The sequence below is a fragment of the Canis lupus genome, chromosome 26, assembly GCF_048164855.1.
Source record: "Canis lupus baileyi chromosome 26, mCanLup2.hap1, whole genome shotgun sequence".
In the NCBI taxonomy this organism is placed as follows: Eukaryota; Metazoa; Chordata; class Mammalia; order Carnivora; family Canidae; genus Canis; species Canis lupus.
The window spans coordinates 33,454,027-33,475,816 of record NC_132863.1 but is presented as its reverse complement, the minus strand read 5'-3'; the positions used below and the strand labels follow the sequence as shown (position 1 = coordinate 33,475,816).

Sequence of the window (21,790 nt, the reverse complement as noted above, 5' to 3'; positions counted from 1 at the left end):
TAAAAGGAGAGGGTTAAGAACCTAGCAGTCCACACAAACACCTTCCACGCTGCACTCCTTTCAATTTCTTTTCCGTGAATTTAAATGCATTCTGTCACAGTGAGTTATGTCACCCGGAGGAAATGCCCAACTCGGCGACGTTTTTAAAGATTATTTTTTAGATCACCTATCACTATCCATTTGAGGAACGATTGTTCAATCTGAAAAAATAAATTCAAAACTGTCCCCATCTAAGCAAGATGGAAAAATAACTTTCCCTATTCTTTCCTTTTCTTTCTATTTATTTTTTTTAAGAAGGCTTATTTCTGAAGGACAAGTTTGAAAATCTGTTTTCACCTTGACATTCTGGCTGGATTTGAGCAGCTTGGTGAGGGGAATGTCATGCCTTGTCATACAAATAAACAAATGAGGTACAGCCAGCTGTGTGACCTCAGTCAATTCACTTAACCTCTCTGAGCCTTAATGTCCTCAACTGTTACACTGAGATAACAATACTGACCATGGTGATCAAATGAAATGATGTCCAGGACTGTCCCTGAATATGAGGCAGATGTAAGGTGTCTGTTCCACTCAACTGTCAATTCTTCAAGGGCAGGGAAGAGGCTCTTACCAATTCTGCCCTCCCAGTGGACCTTGCACAAGGCCTAGCCCACAAGAAGTGTTTAATACATGTTGGATGCATGGGTAGTTGGATGTGTGATGGCTTGGTGGGTAGATGTCAGAATATACAAAAAAATGGATGAGAGAAAGTGGGTCGAGGGATGGATACAATGGTGCACTGGAAGAGTTATCCAAAAAGGCAAAAAAAGCCCTCACTTATACTGTCCTCCAGTTGCCATAGTGTAAATATTCCCTCCATGGCTGATTTCAAGCTACCAAGATGACATCACAGTGTTGGAAAGAAATGTGCAAAATTGGTGCATACACGTCTATAGAAGAAGCTCCTGTGCTCTAGTGGGTGGGTGGATGGATGGATGGATGGATGGTTGGATAGATGGATGGGAGGAAGGAAGCAGGGAGAGAAGGAAGATGGAGAGAAATAAAAGAAGGAGGGAGAACTATGAATAAATGTTTACCTAGAGAAGAAAATAAAAGTACCCAGGAACCAGGGAATGCCAGAGAGAGGCAAAGCCTGAGGAACAGGAGACCTGGGTTCGCCACCAGTCATCAAGGACTAGGAATGAATCTACCCATTTGCAGAAGCAAATTATTTCTTCTTAAGGATGGGGAGTGAGGGGTGGTGGTAGGGAGGATTCATGTAACAGAACAATGATCCTCAATTATTTTTAAGAATTAGAAACCTTTTTTTTTTCTGCCCCTCTCTTCCTTGGTGCTGGCTGTATAGGTGGCAGCCATCTCTTACTCCACATCCTGGTTTGCCCTCAGACCTCTGGTGAAGCCCAAGATCATTAAAAAGAGGACCGGGAAGTTCAGCTGGCACCAGTCAGACTGATATGTCAAAATTAAGGGCAACTGGCAGAAACCCAGAGGCATTGACAATAGGGGGCACAAAAAGATTCCAGGGCCAGATCTTCATGCCCAACATTGGTTACAGAAGCAACAAAAAAAACAAAGCATATGCTGTCCAGTGGCTTCCAGAAGCTCCTAGTCCACAACATCAATGAGCTTGAAATGTTGCTGATGTGCAACAAATCTTACTGTGCAGAGATTGCTCAGTGTCTCCTCAAGAACTGCAAAGCCACTGTGGAAAGAGCAGCCCAGCTGGCCATCAGTCACCAATCCCAAAGCCAGGCTGCGCAGCAAAAATTAATAGACAACTTATGTGTACATCACATTTGTGTTAATAAAATCATAAAACTACCCTCCCAAAAGAAATCTTTTTTCTTTCCACATGAAATCTTACCTGGAAGGCACAATAATAATTATGGCTGATACATTAATATGTAATGACTATAGTCCTAGTACGTTGCATGGAATACCGCACTCCCAACAAACCAGTGAGACACATAATCTTACTATTACCAGTTGGCCAGAGGGAGGAGACACTTGTTCAAGGACATGTAATAAGCAGTAGGCCCAAGTAAAAGCAGTCCTGAGCACTGAAGAACAGGTGCTCATTCTGGTTCTCTCCCAGGCGGGGACGTGTCCTTAGAAAAACCTCTTGCCTTCTCTGAGCCTAAGTTTCCTCATTTATAATACAAGGTGATTACTCCCTACAATTCTTATAGATTATACATCGGGCAATTCTTATGAACAAGATCAGGAGGCCTTTGGAAAAACAGCTCGAGTAAGTCATCACGTAAGATTTATTTACCGGTAAGACAACAAGACCCATTTGATTTAAAATGCATCCACTGCGGAGCCTGACATTCTTAACTGGTAGTAATCATTTCTCTAACTAAATTATATCTTATAGGGATGACTTTATTCTTAAGGATGCTTATTTTGAAAGTCATTTACTATTTAGTAATATTTAGTTTCTAGAAGTCCCTGCATGTATCTTTAACTTTGGGTGAAGTTAAACCTGTTTTGTGGGGGAAAACAACAAAAAACAAAAAGCTGCCAAACTCTTAGGTATTGACTTTCTTTGGGATTCATATCCCAAAGAATGGGAAAATCTAAAGAGAAACAGGAACTCTTCTCCTCAGAGAAAAGCAGACCCTTTCTAAGTTCTGGATCTAACTTTGGGATGGCAAGGGTAAGGGGACTGTCAGCCCCAGCAGCCAGGGTGAGGGAGGGTCTTAGATATAAGAATGTCTCTGAGGTCCCAGGCAATTCTTCAGGTCCACATTTCTATGTCCTCAATCAATGCAGAAAAATAGCCAGAAGCCACTCAGACAGGGCCCGAGATTTTAAAATGAAGAATTCTCTTGATAAATAAATCTCTTAATGAAATACAAGCAATTAAGCTAAAAGTCCTATCAAATGCAGCCTGTCACTCAGCAGCCTGACACTTAATTGAATTTCTTTTTCCATCCCCTGGCTCCTTTTCCCTGATAAACAAATTCATTCACTGCAGATCAAGTTTCCCTAACCTAGAAACCAGTGATAGTCAATCAACTAATTGACACAACAAAGACTTCTATTTAAAAAAAAAAAAAAGTTCCCCTAATTAAAGTGCGAATGAAATTGTATAATACTCTGGTGCCTGATATTAATTACTCTGCGGTTAACCCTCTCCCTCCACCTCAGGGATCTGGTAGCAGACTGGGGGCAATGAGGGAGCCCAGACCTGGATACAAATCCAAGATCTAGCTTCTTCCTGAATTTGCTGTGTGACCTCGGGAGGTCACTTCCCCTCTCTGTTTTTCATGAGCTGCAACACAGGGACAGAAGAACGTGACTTCCAAAGCTGCTTCCAGATCTAACTCTCATACTTTATGATCCAGAAGACTGTCCGATGTCAGTCTTTTCTCTCTGGTTGCAGGTTAGCCCAAAGCTTCAAACTGAAAATACAGCCCATCTTCAGTGGGCTCCTTCTGCCTCTGCCTGGTAAAGGCAGCAGCCCCTGAATGTATACACCCCTCTCCCCACACACGACTTACACACATACTTAAAATACCAGGTTTCCCTGTAGCACACTCCTTCCTCTCTCTCTCTCTGTCTCTCTCTCTCTCTCACACACACACAGACATGCAAATGCTCTCAAAGCCTTGTGCATACCCATCTCCTTCACCTCAGTGCATTAACACACACATATGTAGCTCCAGACCCTTTTAGCACAAAACCCCTACAAAGAGGCCATTCATACATGCATTTACACACTAACATGCACACACTCATCCACAAATGTGAGCTGGGGCTGGATGGCAGCAGGTTTCAGCTTTGACCAGGGTAGCCCCAGGGATCTCAGAAGGCTGGCTAGTGACTCAACAGGATTTTCCAGAACTATCTGGATTCTAAAGTTCCTTTCATTCAACTAAGGGCTGCCAAATGCCTTCTCTGTGCCAGGTACTGTGTGAGGAGAGTAAAGCAGCTATTCCTTGTGGTCCCAGCCCAGACTTAACAACAGGTAGGGCAGGCCTCATCCCTGGGCCGTGACACATCCAAGGATCTAGTTTAGTGGGGCTTTCTCATAACATCATGGTCAAGGTGGCCTTTGAGTCAGCCATTGCAGGACACAAGAGGGGGTGTACCAAGCAGAGACACAGCATGAACAGACAGGGAGGCTGGGAAGCGGGGATTCTGAGAAGCAGCACCATATGCAGGGGTGTGGGCAAGCCCAGCTCCACTGTTCACTATCTTCAGGCTTGGGCAAGTCACTTAACATCTCTGAGCTTCCTCATCTGTGGAATGGGGACAAGGGCTATAGCACCAGAGAAGGACTATCCATTCACTCAACAAATAGAGACTGAGCAGCCACTCTGTGCCAGGCACTGTTCTAGGCACTGCGGGTTGATGTGAAAACAGAGAAGATGACAAATGCCAGCTCTTGGTGCCATGTCTGCATACACTGGGCACTGGCCTGGCAGGGCCCCCAGGGATTCCAGGGAGTGGAGTGAGTGGGAGGTCCCTTCTGCTAAGTGTCAGTGAGAGACTGGGCTCTGGAATGGGGGGGGGGGGCGGCTTTGGTGCTCTGGAGCATGGGGGCTGGGAAGGAGCTGATGAGGTAGAGGCTAAGGCTAGGAGGCCAGCTAGAAGGGGATGGTGGAGAGAGGTTGGTGATGTAGCCCCCAGCCGCAGGCTGCATCTCCAGGTAAGAGACACTGCACTGCCTTGGCCCCCATTCCCTGTCTCCCCACCATCCCCCATTCCAGGGCAGGGGCCTGGCTTCCCTTGCAGTTTACAAGGCCAGCCCAGGGTGGTGATGAGGGGCACATTTCCCTCCCCCTTAGACAGAGCAGATACTCAGCATCTCATGCGTTCTGTTGAGCTCATCTCCCTGTCTCTGTTTTCATGTTTTCCTCTCTCACGCTGGCTGTGTGGAGCACATCTCTCAGAAAATACTTGCTTTTGAAAGTTGTTGCCATAACAACCACTTCATTACACGCCAGGCCCAGTATCTCAGAAATGCAGAATCTTTCCTTAAAAGCGTGCGCTGCACATCAAAGGGGAATAGGAGCTCATTATTTTTACATTATTTTGCAGGCAAATAGATATTTTCCAATACACATTTCTTTTCTAAGTTGATTTTCTTGTTCAGTGGAAATGCACATTTCTTTCTTAACACTTTCCTGCCTGCAGGGTTCAGGGCCCAGAAATCTAAGTTACTCAAAGCAGGAGGGAGAAGGCATTTCTTTGCTGGGATATGCTTCCCTCAGCCCCCAACACTGTAGCTCATGAAGGATAGTTTGCTCCGATTCACAATTTAACTGTGTCCAGAAATTCTAGAAAAGTCAGAAATTCTCAGTGTAGCATACATATGCCTTCATTGGTCTGACTTGGTTCAAACCAAGCTTACATAATAAGTGAAGCAAATTATTTGAGGAGCCAAATCAAAACCAAACCAAATAAACAAAAATCTTTACCATCTGAGGTGGAGATGTGTTCTAGGATTTTGTTTTCTAAACCAAAGGGCACTATGGAATGTAATAGGTCCCTTCAAGTGAATGCCTTGCATGCGTCTTCCCCCTCACTAGCATGTAAGCCCCATGATTATTGTCTGTTTGGCTTACTGCTTATCACCAGTCTCTAAAACAGTGCTCAGGCCCATAGGCACTCAGTAAAGATTTGCTGAATGGACCAATGAGTGAATGTGCTGTGCACACTATATCTCATAACAATTCTGCAAAGAAGGGATTATCATCCCCATTGTACAGATGAAGAGCTGGAGGTCCAAAGAAGTTAGCACAATAATAGCATTTATAATCATAATTACAGGGGTGTTGGGGTGGCATAGTGGGTTGAGTGACCAACTCTTGATTTTGGCTCAGGTTATGATCTCAGGGTCGTGAGAGTAAGCCCGCATCAGGTTCTGTGCTACTTAGGATTCTCTGTCCCTCTCCTTCTGCCCCTCCCATTCATGTTCTCTCTCTCTCAAATAAATAAATCATAATCATAATCACAGCCTATATTTTCTATAGAAGCAGCATAATATGCATACAGAAAAGGGCATACAGCCCCTTAACTTCACAAACTGAACACCCCTGAGGAACTAACACCTAAATTGAGAAGCAAAACATTTGGCAGGAGGAAGGAGACTGTATCAATAGCTTCTCAAGTGGCCTTACCACAATCCACTAAGTTGCTGCCCATTTGTTTTATGTGGATTTCTACATCTGTTCTACTTTACAACAGAAAAGGCACTATACCTCATAGCCACCATCCTGACCTCTAATATCACAGATTAGTTTTGCCTGGATTCTTTCCCTTACCACCATGTTTTTGAGATTCATCCATGTTGTGGGCTGTAGGTGACCATGATTTACTTCCCTGCTAACAGTAGCTTTTGTAATGAGCATTTACCATGTGCCCCATAAGCTCATGTGATCCTCTCATCACTCTAAGATGAAGGGTTTATTATAAGTGATTTGCCTGGAGCCCCACAGTGAGTGGAGAATTGAACCAGAACTTTATGGCTCTAACTCCTGCTCTTGTCAAGAACCTCTTTCCTGTATCATTCAAGGCTACTGCTAAGAATAGTACAGTCAATAGTAGGCTAGGCTGGGGATAAGTAGAAAGCTTTTTGCTCCCACAATGAATGGCCCAACATGCTATGTCTCAGCCTTTTGTGACTACTTTTATGTTTCTCTAGACCCTGACCCATGAAGCTCTCAGCTGTTTCCACTTGCTGGTGCCAGTGTGCTTGCCAACAGTCACACCAATGGATCTTCTGTTATTTCTAATTCACCATGACCAGAAAGCCAAAAATATTAGGGTTACTAGAATTGTGTGCAAAACAAGAGGTAATGACTATGAATAAGGATGTACCAGTGCATGAGTTTACAGACGAAAATATCTGGATACTGGTGAGCTGGGCTTGCCCACACCCCTGCATATGGTGCTGCTTCTCAGAATCCCCACTTCCCAGCCTCCCTGTCTGTTCATGCTGTGTCTCTGCTTGGTACACCCCCTCTTGTGTCCTGCAGTGGCTGACTCAAAGGCCACCTTGACCACCCAGGCTTGTCCCCTGCCAGCCTCCTGCTCCTCTGTGTGTAGCCCTCCAGACCGTCCAGGCCTGGGGAGCATGGCCTTGCTCTAGTCCCTCACCCCAGCCAGTCTGCCTCCCATCAGAGCACTCACATACCTCCACTGGGCACTTGTTGGCTCTCATTATTTTTTAACGAGAAACTAAAGTTTATCACAGGCCTTAGCCCTCTTAGGAAAAAGCCAATTATGTATCTATTAACCAACTCATTTCCACTTTCCTGATGACCTATATTCACGTCGGCTGTCTGGATTTTCTTCCAAGCTAGTTTTTAATACCTTTCTAGTTCCTTCGGTAATTAATGGGTTAAAAAAAATCCTTGACATGAGTTTTTTTTTAAAAAAAAAGAAAAAAAAAGAATAAGTCTATTCCTTTGGGGCCTCACCATGAGTGTGAACACTCAGTTTTCCTGGTTTCACACTCCCTTAAATCCAGGGTCTGACACCAGTGTCTCCCTTCATGGAAAGAACAGCCATTTGCTTGTTTTCTGACACTTTCTACAGAAGCCCTGATGATTGTGCTGTAAAAAGCCACTCCACTCTGAGCCCATAGCTCACATTTGGCAACTGTGTCCCTTTAATGGATGCACACGTGTCTATTGTGAGTACAAACATAATGGTTTCCATGGAGACATGGTCACAATGACTAATTAGACAAAAGAGGGTGTTTTTCAAAGCCTTGAAAGACATCACGGATGTAATAAACGAACATCATCTTATTCAATTGATGTATTCCTTCTCATTTCTCCCTAGAAACATCAATAAATGGTCCCTGGTGACTTGACCTCAGATTGGAGTTGGACTCTTTAGCCACCGGTCAGAGACTGCCAGATTCTCAACTACAGAATTCTAAACCTGACATGCATTCCAGAAGCAGCCACAGGGCTACTCGTCCACTGCCAGCATCTCCAGACTGGGCCATCCCACTCTTGTCCTACCTACTCACTCTCATGGTGGCCACTAAGGAGAATAGGAAAGGACTTTGGGGACCTCATCCTGTCCCCTCATCACACCAGCGTGACTCAGCCACCAGCTGCCACACAGGGCTCTCCCTGTCACCTTCATTTATTCATTTCAGGATGTCGGGTGTGACTTTTACTGCTGCCCTTCTCCCCAGAAAAGCTGGGGGCAGTGAGTATTAACTGTCCTACATTCCCAAAGAAAAGCAATCCTTCTCCCCAAGGAGGTGTACCTTAGCATAATGTGTTAACAAAATCTCATAAGTAAGAGAGAGAACAGCCCCAGGTATTTTTTTTCAAAGCCTGTACATAAATCTGTCTCAGATAATGCTAGGAAATGAGTCCAAAAGTCATAACAGCAAAAAGAAAAGCCTGAGCACAAGTAAGAAACAGATGGAAATTATGCAAACATACTCCAACCAACACCCCCAGAAAAAGAATCACCCAAAGGCAAAGAATCCAGTGTAGAAGAAAACATAATCCCAAATCCAGAAGAAAATTACACTAAGTGCTCTCTGCTACAAAACTATATAATAAGAATACAAATATTTTAAAGGTATAAATTCTCAAGACCAAATATAACAGAAGACATGACAGCAGAGGAGAGATCTCATCAACATTTGAAGATAAAACATGACAAATGAGTGGTAACTGACCCAGGAAAAGAAAAAACTGAGACCCCTATGTGGGGTCTGCCAGGGAGAGAACCTGCAAAGAGAAAACAGGCTTGAGCCACAGAACTCTGAGTCAAGCAGAATACCACTGAAGGCTGAGGTACAAGAGTTGCTGAAACAGGAGTGACCAAGAGCCTGTAAGGAGAGCATGTCAAATGCCACCCACCTTTCCTGACCCTGCAAAGCCACGAGATGGTGCCTCCCTCCCAGCAGAAAAAGGTAACCTTCCCTTGAGAAGGTTGAAGGCAGAGGCTCAGAAAAAAACATCAATCACTGCCCAAGGAGGGTATGAGGTGCTGTAATGGAGACACCAGAATGAAGCCCAAGAGTGCATGCTGAATAGTGGGAGACAGAGGTCCTTCCCCTACTCAGCCCTAGAACAGCTGGTGTCCTGAGGCAGGAGAGCAAACAACTCCTCTAGCCCAGAAGAAACCAGCTCGATAGAAAAAGCTTGGAAACATCAACATTTGAGGTCTCCTAGTGGCATACTTTGACCCCTGCCACTTTACCCCAAAACAAAGCTCATCAACCAGTTAATACCTTTCCCCAAAGTCACTCAGGGCATACAGAATGTAGCCCTATTATTTAGAAATAAACATAAAACTGAAAGAAATCACTTCAAGAGTTGGTAGGAGTTGGCGAGAATGAAGAAAGGCAAGAGAAGAGAGTCAATTTTCCTGGGAAGTACAATTTGACTTTTTAAACTATGTCCATTTATTCTTTTTTAAAATAGAAATTATTTTTAGAAAAAGGAAAACAAACTTTGAGTAATAAATCTTTAGGCATTTTGGCAGAAAAAGCTAATCATCTGCAAAGGAGAAGCAGCATCAGGCTGGATTCAGCTTCTACTCAGTGCTAGCCAAAGCCAGAAGATGTTGGGAAAATGCTGTTTTTGATTAAAACATGTGTGAGCCAAGAGGCACCTGGGTGACTCAGTCGGTTTAGCATCCAACTCTGGTTGGGTCATGATCCTGAGGTCATCGGGCTCTGTCGTCAGCCCAGAGTCTGCTAGTTCCTCTCCCTAATAAATAAAACCTTAAAAAAATTTTTTTAAATAAATAAATAAAACATGTGAGCCAAGATCATTCTATCCTGCATAGATGTTGTTCAAATACAAAGGCAACAAGTAGATACAAACACCAGAGCGTTTGTACACTAACTCAGAGTGTACCTTGCCTATGAATCTTTCTCACAAAAACTACTTGATACTAAAATCCAGCAATGAAAAAATAAATGAAAATAAAAAACTCAGGGAGGGAGAGGGAAACATCGTGGCAAAGGACTGAGCACGAGCAATGAATCCATCTAAAATTAGAGTTTACACTAATGTTCAGATTGTGATTTCATAGAAATACAAATGTTTTAAAACTTAGCAATGGGAAAATACAGAGACTAGGAATGAGGTAGGAGGAAGCAGAAGGTTAGTGACCTATTCTTTTTAACAATGAGTCCACCCATCTATCCATACTAACAGGTAAGCATGTCATTTAAGAACGTGTGATTCCCAGTGGCCATTGGCACAATGGATAATGTGTCTGACCACAGATCAAAAGGTTCTAAGAACACAGGGTTCTTTTCTGGAAAGTGTAAATTAACACCACAATGAAATGCTGCTACCTATCTATTAGAATAACTAGATTTTGTAAATTGACAAAGCAAAGTGCTAGAAAGGACACAGAGCAACTGGACCTCTTGTACATTACTGGTGGAGATGCAGGATGTTACAGCCACCTAGGAAAACATTTTGGCAGTTTCCTATACAAACTCCATACAACTGGACAATCCCATTCCCAGTGGTATTTGCCCACGACAAAGGAAAGTTTATGTCCACAGAAAATGCTGTATGCAACTGTTTAGAGCAGCTTTACTCCAGGTGCCCCAAACTGGAAACAACCCAAACGTCCTTTGACTGGTAAGTAGACAAACTGTGGTTTGCATCCATCTATACAATGGATTTAGCAATAAAAAGGAGTGAGTTACTGCAACACAAAACATGGTTAATCTCAAATGCATTGTGCTAAGTGAAAAAAAGTCAAAGGCTATCTTCTGTATGAATTCTGTGATTTTCTGGAAAAGGTGAAACTATAGGTATAGGAAACAGATCAGTGGTTGCCAAAGTCCAGGTGTGGAAGGTAGGGTCAACCACAAAGGGACACAGAGATCTGTAGGGGTGGTGGCAGGGGTGCAGTCTGCATCTTGATTACATGACTGTGCATTTGTCAAAACTCACAGGACTGGCTGTACACTGCTCTGTGAAAAATGGATCAGTGAATGAATGGAAAAGTTAGTCACAGACTTTTCACAGACTAGGACCACATCTTCTGATCTAATGGATAATTTTCTCTCTCAAAAAGTCTATTATTCAATTAATTGAAGTATCTGAGAAGACTACCATTGCGAATTGTGTTTGTGATAATATACATGTATTTTTAAGACCACAGGACTCCAACCACCACATTTTTCCTAATCTCCCATTAAACTTAGTGGGATCTTTTAGGAAACAATTCCATTGGTGGAATACTTGTTCGAGGTTCAGAAATTCCTTTGGTTTTACTGCTTTCCTTTTCGTCTGTTAATGTCAAATAAATTACATTTAATGAATTTTATTTTCAAAAGTATTCCATTTTATAAAAGTATTTCTATCTACCTCTCCATCTAGAAACTCTGCATAAAAACAGTTTGAATGGTGGCTTTTGAGGGAATGAGGGGGGCTTTTCCTTACTGTATCCATATTTTGCATTTTAATGTGCATGCCTTTTTATGAATACTATACATCACTCCCTGTCCCCATTCCAGCTATGATCAGAGTCCCCTCACTTCTCTCTCCTGGCATTCATGTCCCTTTCTTAACTCTAGAAGTGTTGTCACGCCTGTCCCACCTCCCTTCTGGACTGCACATTCTTGAGGGCTAAGAGCTCTGTCTTGCTCATTCCTTTGTCTCACAAAGGGCCATGGTCCACATAGTAAGTCCTCAACACCAGCAGTCAGAAGAGGGGAGATCACAGATCATGGAAGCTAGAGAAATCTTTCATGATTGTGAAACGCAAAAACAAACAAAACAAACAAAACAGTTTTCAATCCTGACCTCAGGTGTTAATTTTCCACTGTCTACTTTCCTACAACAAAGAGAGAAATCAAGGGCAAGAAGTGACATGACTAAAAGCTTATCTCACAAGAACACTCAGGGACGAGACACAGCCATCTCACTGCCTAACAGCTAGTGACATGTCTCTTCTCCTAGTGAAAGACTGAGCCTTTGAGAGAAACCTAGTGGTTGGGATTCTGGATCTATGAGTAAACAAAAAGAACTTAGAATGAGATGAGCCACAGAAGCTTGGGAGACACCAAGGTCTCTCAAGCAGAGACTGAGAAAATCACTGAAGTCAACAATAACCTTTTGTAAGCCATCCTCAAACACTGGGACATGAGATCACTTGTTACCTCACTGAAGAATGAGTTCAAATCATGTGTACTGCAGAACTGTGTATAGAAGGTATTGAAGGTAAATCCTTTATACAATGAGTGAGCCAAGTTCACCACCCAGTGTATCCAACAGGGCTCTGTACTTTCTTGGTCCTTATGTGTCCCCAACCACTCCCAAGAGGTGATGAAACTTTGCTTTTTTGTGAAAAACTGGCACTGAAAATAAATCCAACTTATGTTGGAAATGAGAGTGAAGAAGAAGTGAAGGGACCCAAGAAAGTGATGTAGACTCTACAATGAAAAGGAACATCAAATTATAGGGTAGTTGGAATCTACCATGTGAATGACTTCAAAACATACTCAGCATAGAAACCAGAAAATATACTCAGGTAACTTTTAGCAAGCAAGTGTTTCTGTCATGGGCAAAAATGCATATCAAATGAAAGTTTAGTTCATTCCTTCATTTGGAGGCACCTGGCTAGCTCAGTCAGAAGAACACATGACTCTTGATCCCAGGGTTGAGATGTCAAGCCCCAGGTTGGGTGTAGAAATTACTTAAAGTCTTAAAAAAAAAAAATCCTTCATTTGATTCAACCAATATTATTGATGTTCTATGAGGGCCCAGGCACTGGTTTTTGGCCTTAAGGATATAACAGTGAGAAGAGCAAGGTCCCAGAGCAAAGTTCCATGATCACACCATCAGTAAAAATTATACAGCAACAAACTGGAAGGGCCCTTAACGATCATTAGGTCTGGCCCTTCTTTTTCCAGATGGGGACACTAAGCCCCAAAGAAAGGAGGAAGTGAGTCAAGGCCATGTGGTCACCAAGTGTCAAAATCATAACTATGGCTCAGGGTCTGGTGTTTCCACCAGACCCAATACAAGCTCCCACTTTCCTACCCTTTATAATTTGGCAGAGATCCCCTCCAGGCACTGCCCTGAGCTGCCCCAAGATGTTCTTTACAGCTCTTGCAAAACATTTTGTTTTGTATCACACCTGTGGTGACAGCTGAGTTAAACTGAATGTTCACAGTCATTATGCACAGAAACCTCACACGAGTCCCATCTACGGGGTTTCAGAATGAATCCAGTTTCCAAACTCTCCTCTCTCCACCTAATCACATGCCTGTATATGGTAACCTTCAGAAAATGAGTCTAATAATTAGTCATCTTGGCTTAGTTAAAGACAACAGCATGTTCTCCAATTTCACTTTGTTTTTAACAAGAGAGTGATGCCAACGGTAATTTTCACCATGGTTAAAATATGCTTCTCAGTGGGTCCCTGCAGTTAACTGAGACAGCTCCAGTCCCTGCACCTGCCCAGTACTTCCCCCAGCTTACTCTGTAACCAGGCTGTGTGCCGCCCCATTCAGGTGCCCTCTCCCCACACTCACTCACATCGGACACCATTTGTGTACTGGGCACCAGACTAGATGTTTGCACTCATCATTACACTTAATCACCTTTGCAGGATAAGCTTTACTGCCCCATTTTGAAGATGAGAAATTTGAAAACCTAAGGCTTCTGGTTCCTGTCTACCGCCCAAACCCCACGTCCAGCCACTCTCCCCTCTTCTCCCTGCACTCCAGCCATGCCAGGTTCTTGAAGTTTCTCAAAGGGAGAGAGCTGGTTCTCACCTCAGGTCCTTTGCACATGCCAGAGTCTCCCACCTGAAGTACACTTCCCCCTGACTCTTCGCCTTGTTAACTTTCCTACTCACCCTTCAGATCTCAATTCAAACATAATTTCCTAAGGGAAGAATCCCACCCTCCCACATATTCCTGTAGTTCTTCACTCACATAACACCCTGAATTATTATTCTTTCAAAGAAGCTATTACAATTTGTAATTTTATACTCGTGGGATCATTTGCTATTATCTGACTCGCCCACAAAAGCATGAACTCCAGAAAGGTGAGGACAGTGTCTTGTCTACCACTGTATCTCCACACTTAGCACACAAAATAAGAGTTTAGTTACTATTTTGGATGGGAAATGAACAATATATATGGTTGATAAATGCGAAAGAAAGAAAGAAAGAAAGAAAGAAAGAAAGAAAGAAAGAAAAGAAAAGAAAAGAAAAGAAAAGAAAAGAAAAGAAAAGAAAAGAAAAGAAAAGAAAAACAAAAACAAAAACAAAGTCCAAAACCGTCACCCATTCAGGTTAAGTGATGAGGCTAAAATGCAAGCCCAAGCCCTCCTACTCTACATCCTATTTACTCTGTGTGATGAACTTATGCTTCCTCCACCACACCACACACACACAAACACACACACACAACACCCCCAAACTCACCACCCCTAGAAGACTGGGCCCACTTCCATAGAGCAAAAATTTTCAACTCTCCAGGCCTCCTAACCTTGTCTCTGAACCCTGACACCATCTCACAAACCTGGAGCTTCAAAGGTACTAATTCAATGGTTCTAGAAGGGCCCCCAAATCTGGTAGCAAGTATCCAGCTAAATTTGAAGGGAGTGTGTCCCAGACCTCCATTTGAGGATCCCTAAACTAAAGTGAATCCAGAAGAACCTGCATTTGGGAGGAAGGGAAGCTGTCAAGCCCTCTGCCCCCAGGCCTGCGTGAGAAGCTGCCACAGAAGTTGGGGCCGTGCTGCCCTCTGGCGGTTGGAGCAGCGCTGCAGCTGCTAGGCTGCCCAGAGGAAGCTTGCCAATGGTGCACCCCTGGGCCACTTATGTCTCCTGTCTAGCCTGCTCAGGGACATGGCGCCTGTGGCTAGTCCCTGACTCGCAGGATCTCTCTGGGAACTAATTTTTCTCTTCGTAAACGAAACATGGTGTTTCCCAAATTTCAGTTCTTTGGGTGACATCTCTCCAGCATTTTGCAGATCTCATATGTTACCTATTTTTTTTTTTTTTTTTTTAGAAAAGAGCTGAAATTCAAGAGTGGGATGCTTAACCAATTAAGTCATCCAGGTGCCCCAGGAGTTTCTCTTTTTAAATGAGTTATTTTATATACATACATTTAATTTTTTTTAATTTTTATTTATTTATTATAGTCCCACAGAGAGAGAGAGAGAGAGGCAGAGACATAGGCAGAGGGAGAAGCAGGCTCCATGCACCGGGAGCCTGACGTGGGATTCGATCCACGGTCTCCAGGATCGCGCCCTGGGCCAAAGGCAGGCACTAAACCGCTGCGCCACCCAGGGATCCCCTATATACATACATTTAAAGAAAAAATTAAAGGGGCACCTGGGTCAGTTGGTTAAGCATTCCACTCTTGATTTCAGCTCAGGTCATGATCTCAGGGTTGGGAGAGAGAGCCCCACGTGGGGCTCCCACTGAGTGTGGAATCTGCTTAAGATTCTCTCTTCCCCTCTCCCTCTCCCACTCAGCTACCCCATTCCATCTCCCCTCTGTGAGCTCTCTAAAATAAATAAAATCTTTTTAAAATAAATAAGAGCAACTCCAGTGCCCAGCTAGGACACCTGGCTGGGTCAGCTGGTGGAGCATGTAACTCTTGATCTTGGGGCTGTGAGTTCAAGCCCCACAACAGGTATAGAGATTCATTAAAAATAAAATCTTGGAGCACCTGGGTGGCTCAGTTGTTTAACCATCCAACTCTTGGTTTCGGTTCAGGTCATGATCTTAAGGTCATGAGACTGAGCCCTGCAAGGGGCTCCACGCCGGCTGTGGAGACTGCTTCAGATTCTCCCTCTCTCTCATTCCCTCTGCCCCTCTCCATGCCCCCTCTTGTGTGTGCTCTCTCTCAAAAAAAAAAAGAAAAAAGAAGACCAAACATAACAGGCACCACAATAAATGTGCACGGATTAAATTCAAGACTCCAGATTAATCCAAAATGAAAATCCAAATCCTTAGATTTTTCTGGTATTTCATGGTAGCATGCTGGAGGACCCAAAAATACTAAATCCTGCCCCACCCACCCCTCCTTATTAAGTGCCCAAGAACAGATACTCCAAAAACAAAAGAAGATGGAAAATAAGTTTCCATATTACTATGATTAGGCTTGAGCCCTGACCAGAGGCTCCATGAAAACCCAAATCCAGCTGTTCTAGGGGATATTAGAACAAAGTCACCACTACCCAGGTTGCCAGATACAGCAAGCAAAAATCTAGGATGCCCATTTATTTAAAAAAAAATATTTTATTGATATATTTGTCAGAGACAGACAGCAAGCACAAGAAGGGGGATCAGCAGGCAGAGAAAGAGGGAGAAGCAGACATCCCACTGAGCAGGGAGCCTGATGTGGGGCTCAATCCCAGGACCCCGAGATCATGACCCAAGCCAAAGCCAGATGCTTAACCAACTGAGCCACCCAGGTACCCCATAGGATGCCCATTTAAATGTGAACTTCAGGGCTGCCTGGGTGGCTCATTTGGTTAAATGTCTGCCTTCAGTCCAGGTAAGGGATCAAGCCCCTCATCAGGCTCCCTGCTTCTCCCTCTCCCACTCCCCCTGTTTGTGTGCTCTCTCTTTCTGTCAAATAAATAAAATAATTTAAAAAATAAATGTGAATTTCAGATAAACATCAAGTAATTTTTAGCATAAATATGTCCCATGCAGATTTAAGACATACTTGCATTAATAAAGTATCACTTTTACCTGAAATTCAAGTTTAACTGAGTGTCCTTAACTTTAGGTAGCAACCCAGTACACCATAGGAAGTAAATCAGAAAACGAGAGCCAAGAAAAGGAAAATGGCACACAACCCCCACTCTGCCACATGATGGGGAATGTGGAAGACAAGTAAAAGTGGATTTATCAATCTGCAATCTGGCCAATGTGGTCAACAGCTCCTCCTGGGGAGATGTCAGAGCGAGCAAAGGGCAGCAGCTTTCCCTCCCCATACTCACATAAATGCTGTTTACAAAAAGCCCACATGTAGTGAAATGCCACATAAAGGTTAAAAGTGAAAGGATTTCCAGATGACTGACAGTGGTATACACTTAACTGCTTTTTGCCAGATGCCAGCTGAAATGGTCAAAGGAAAAACAGAAAAATCTGTATTAGTATGTAAACCTCGGAGAAACTCAGAACACATGCTAGAAATCTTCAAGTGAGACATAATGCTAGGACAGCCCAACCAGTGAAGGACTAACAAGTGGTGTGCTGGGAGAGAGATGGATTTCGCCAGCCCCTTGTGAAACCATTGGTAGCTTGAAATTGGTCATAGTGAGAATGTTTCTACCACAGAAATTGGCAGATGCTACAAATCAGGGGTTTTTGTTGTCGTTAAATATTTGTTCAACTGGCTGTGCTATAAGTACCAAGTAAGAAGAAACATATCCGTGAGTAAGCTGAAGGGACCATGGGGCAGAAGCAGTCAGTGCCCGACCCATACCCATGGCAATTTGCAGTGTGTCCCAGTAATCTCCAGTCTCCACATTTGTTTGTGGTTCCAGAACTGCGCACACTAGACAGGTTAGAAGTGCCAGGGAACTCATAAACCCCGTGAAATAGTCTTTCTAAGATGAATCTCTTAGAAGTTGATTTAAACATACCCTAGCAACCTGACTCTTTGGGTGGGGCAATTCTGAATTGTGCATTTTTTCCCATTATTTTCCCAAAGGCCTTCAGAGGCCCACTGAGTTAGCTAGATTAACCACACACACTTTAATCTTTATAATTCCTTACTGGTTTCTATATATGTTTTCTAAATATAACTTTTGGTTTTTCTTACTATGGAAAAATATGTGAATTGAGAGCTTTAGAAAATATAGAAAATATACCATTACAGTTTTTGTCTCATTCTTTTTAAATATTCATACATGCATACAGACCTGTATCTCATTTCCCTCCTCTCTACAGGCTTATCTGCACTTCCTGAAGAAACTACTTGCATCTGAATCCTTACCTCAGGTTCTGCTTCTGGGAGAACCCAAGTGAAGACAGAGCCACATCCTCAGCAAGACTCTATGAAATGGACAAGCTCAAAGCAGTAACGAGTAGGATCAATGCTACAGGGCTGCTGGAGGGGATCAACACTCAGTGCTGACGTTACTCCTGAAAAAGTACAGGAGGGCTAGCTCATGGCACTGCAGGCTATAGTCTACTTCATATCCCCAGCACTGGTGTTAGCATGAAATATGGGTTGTCTTGTGGGCAGGTGCAGAAAGGGGATCCAGCTAACTCTGGGCTGCCAGGGCAAACAGAGAAACCTTAAGCACAGCAGTGAAGTCACTGCCATATAGCTCCACTCCTTCACTGGGTGCTTCAGACAATGGGGCCTCCAAGATAACAAAGCGAAAGGATAGAAAATCCTACCTGCACTGAGACTGGTATACCATCCTACAGAGATGCACAGACATCCCCCACTGCAGTGCCTCCTTCTGTAAAAATGAACAGAAAAGCAAATCAGGACTCATGATGGTATCAGAGGTCCAAAGGGAGGGGCCTGAGGAGTGAGTACAGGACCTTTCATAAATAGTTGTCCCACAAGAAATAGAATAAAACTTCAAACAGAATTCTCTGAAATTTGTTCCATGGAAAACTGGCTGCTCCTGATAGTAAGAGGCGTTAAGAGAAACTGAGGCTTGGGAACACTGAGCTAAGTAAGGTACAACACAGGCTGTTTCATCGAGGACTTCCTGGATTGTGTTGATGAACTGTGACTCCCTAAAGGAGGGATACAATATGCCAGTTTCCTGAGCGGTATGAAGGACTAGTGTTCCAGCTTCAGCTAATAAATATACACAAACAGAAAAGACATTTAATTCAAACATCTGCAAGGAAGTGACTGGAACTCATGACATTCTAGGACACAAGGAAAACCTCAGAGACACTAATGAGCAATCCTCTTTGGCCACATAATCTGACCACAATGCAGCAATAACAGAAATTAAAAATAAAAGGATAAATGAAAGAAATTAAATCACTTGAAAATTTATTCCTAAAGAACCCAAGTCATGGTAGGGAACAAAATTCCAATTACAGGCCGTTCAAATGTAATGACAATTGGATCTCCGCATAGCAAAACTCATGGAATGTAACCAAACACTGCCTGTAGCTATAAATGTTTTTGTTATAAAACAAGGAAGACTTAAAGTAAATGAAGCATCCAACTCAAGAAGCTAGAAAATAAACAAGATAAACTCAGGGAGGGACGCCTGGGTCGCTCAGGGGTTGAGTATCTGCCCAACCATCCCAAAGTCCCTGGATCAAGTCCTGCATCAGGCTCCCCACAAGAAGCCTGTTTCTCCCTCTGCCTATGTCTCTGCCTCTCTCTATCTCTCATGAATAAATACAATCTTAAAAAAAAGAAAGATAAATTCAGGGAGAGAATTAAAAGTTAATGTAAAAGTTAATGAACTAGACGCCATAAAAATCAGTAGAACTGATAAATCTAAGACTCAGCTTCTTGCAAAGAGCTGTGAGATATCTACATTTGTAAAAGCCCAATAAAGGGAAGGGCAGGAACTACATGAGAGAATACAAAAAAATAAAAAATAAAAATTAGAAAAGTAAAGGAGGGGCACCTGGGTGGCTCAGTTAAGCGTCAGATAAGTTAAACTCAGATTAAGTGTCTGCCTTTGACTGAGGTCAGGATCCCAGGGTCCTGAGACTGAGCCCCGTGTTGGGCTCCCTGCTCAGTGGGGGAGTCTGGTTCTCCCTCTCCCTCTGACTGCCACCCTGCCTACTTGTACTTTCTCTCAATCTCTCTGCCAAATAACAAAATATTAAAAAAAAAAAAAGAAAGGAAAGGCTATTTAACCAGAGAAGAGTTTTTAAATTATAGGAGAGGGCAGCCCTGGTGGCGCAGCGATTTAGCGCCGCCTGCAGCCCGGGGTGTGATCCTGGAGACCCGGGATCGAGTCCCATATCGGGCTTCCTGCATGGAGCCTGCTTCTCCCTCTGCCTGTGTCTCTGCCTCTCTCTTGCTCTCTCTGAATGAATAAATAAATAAATCTTTTAAAAAAAATTATAGGAGAATACTAAATATACATAGTATGCTAGTTTACCTGGTATTTTCTTTTCTTTTTTTTTTTTTTAAATTTTCATTTATTTATGATAGTCACAGAGAGAGAGAGGCAGAGACACAGGCAGAGGGAGAAGCAGGCTCCATGCACCGGGAGCCCGACGTGGGATTCGATCCCGGGTCTCCAGGATCGCGCCCTGGGCCAAAGGCAGGCGCCAAACCGCTGCGCCACCCAGGGATCCCTACCTGGTATTTTCAATGGGGAGCACATGTACATCAGTTTGCTCGTACTGTATAACAAAATACCAAATATTGGGTGACTTAAACTACAAAAGTTCACTTTCTCACAATTCTGGAGGCTGGATGTTCAAGAACAAAGTGCTGCTGGGGCTGGTTTCTGGTGAGACCTTTCTTCCTGGCTTGCAGATGGCCACTTCCTTGCTGTGTCCTCACATGACCTCTCCTCTGCTCCTGTGGAGAGATATCTCTGGGGTTTCATTCTCCTCTTTTTTTTTTTTTTTTTAAGATTTTATTTATTTACTCATGAGAGACAGAGCGGCAGAGTCACAGGCAGAGGGAGAAACAGGCTCCACACAGGGAGCCCGACGTGGGACTTGATCCCTGGTCTCCAGGATCCCGTCCTGGGCTAAAAGCGGCACTAAACCGCTGAGCCACCTGGGCTGCCCTCATTCTCCTCTTATAAGGACACTAGTCCTATTGGATGAGGGCCCTATCCTTACGATTTCATTTAACTTTAATTACTTCCCTAAAGGCACCTCCAAATATCATTACATTGAAGTTACGGCTTCCACATATGAATGGGGGGAGGGACACAATTCAATCCATAACAGTATGCTTTTCTTAAAAAATGACAAATGCCAAGAGAAGTAGAAAACTATGGAACCAAGTTGAACAGAGACATAGAACTATGTCCCAAAAGGGTATGAGTCAGAGAATTTAGTAGACAAGTTTCTTCAAACTTTCCAAAAATGCTCCTAGGCTGTTTACCCAGAAATGTGCTCTAACTCATCTTACAAATCTAGCACAACCATGTCACATAAACCTCACAAACATAACCAAAACTTCAGCCTAGCATCTTAACAAGGTCTCAGGTGATTCATATGCATGTTATAGTTTGAGCAGCACCATACCACATGAGGTATGAGGACCATACCACTTAAGCAAGGAGCAGCCCGCAGAAGGCAGCAAAACAGAGCTCAAGCATTCAAAGGGGCTACCTAGGCTGTCCACATTTATGTGCTAGATGTGTGGGGAGACACTGGGACCCAGAAATAGAGCAGACCACCCACCCCAGGACCACATACATGACATGAGTTTGCCATATTTGAGATATCCCTACATCCTGGAGGATAATCCCAGAGCAGAGGACACAGAGGTCACACTGAGGGCTGAGGGGTATGAGGAAACAGGTCAGTTCAGCTCAGTGTAAGAAATCTATAGCAGAACTCTGTAGGGAGTAGGAAGCTCCCTGTCACCATATGACCAACCTCCAGGGATGTTCTAGAAGGGAAGCCAGCCCTGAGAGAGAAGCCGGTCTTGATGTCAGATATGTCTCCAACTTTGTGATTCTAATCTTCTAATGGCTCTATCCCACCCCATAATAACAACTGTTGACTTGGCTGGCCAAGATACACAATTGTTCATTTTTAGAAAACTTTGCTCCTGCATGCTCTGTGACCTTCTCCATGCCTGCATTACCATCTGTTGGCAGCATCTCTCAAGATGATAAGTGCAGAAGGGGAATGAGCAGAATCTGACCTCACTTGCATTATC

The 21,790-nt window shown here is 43.5% G+C and overlaps 1 long non-coding RNA gene across 1 annotated transcript in view; it reads right to left on the bottom strand.

The window, feature by feature from the left end:
• Positions 1 to 21,790, bottom strand: part of LOC140618495 (uncharacterized) — a 123,697-nt gene that overhangs the window by 88,368 nt on the left and 13,539 nt on the right. Inside the window, exons 2-3 of the long non-coding RNA XR_012018620.1 lie at positions 18,346 to 18,410; positions 16,935 to 17,052 (exon numbers count right to left, since the gene is read on the bottom strand). This is a non-coding gene — a long non-coding RNA (uncharacterized lncRNA). The remainder of the gene's footprint in view (positions 1 to 16,934; positions 17,053 to 18,345; positions 18,411 to 21,790) is intronic.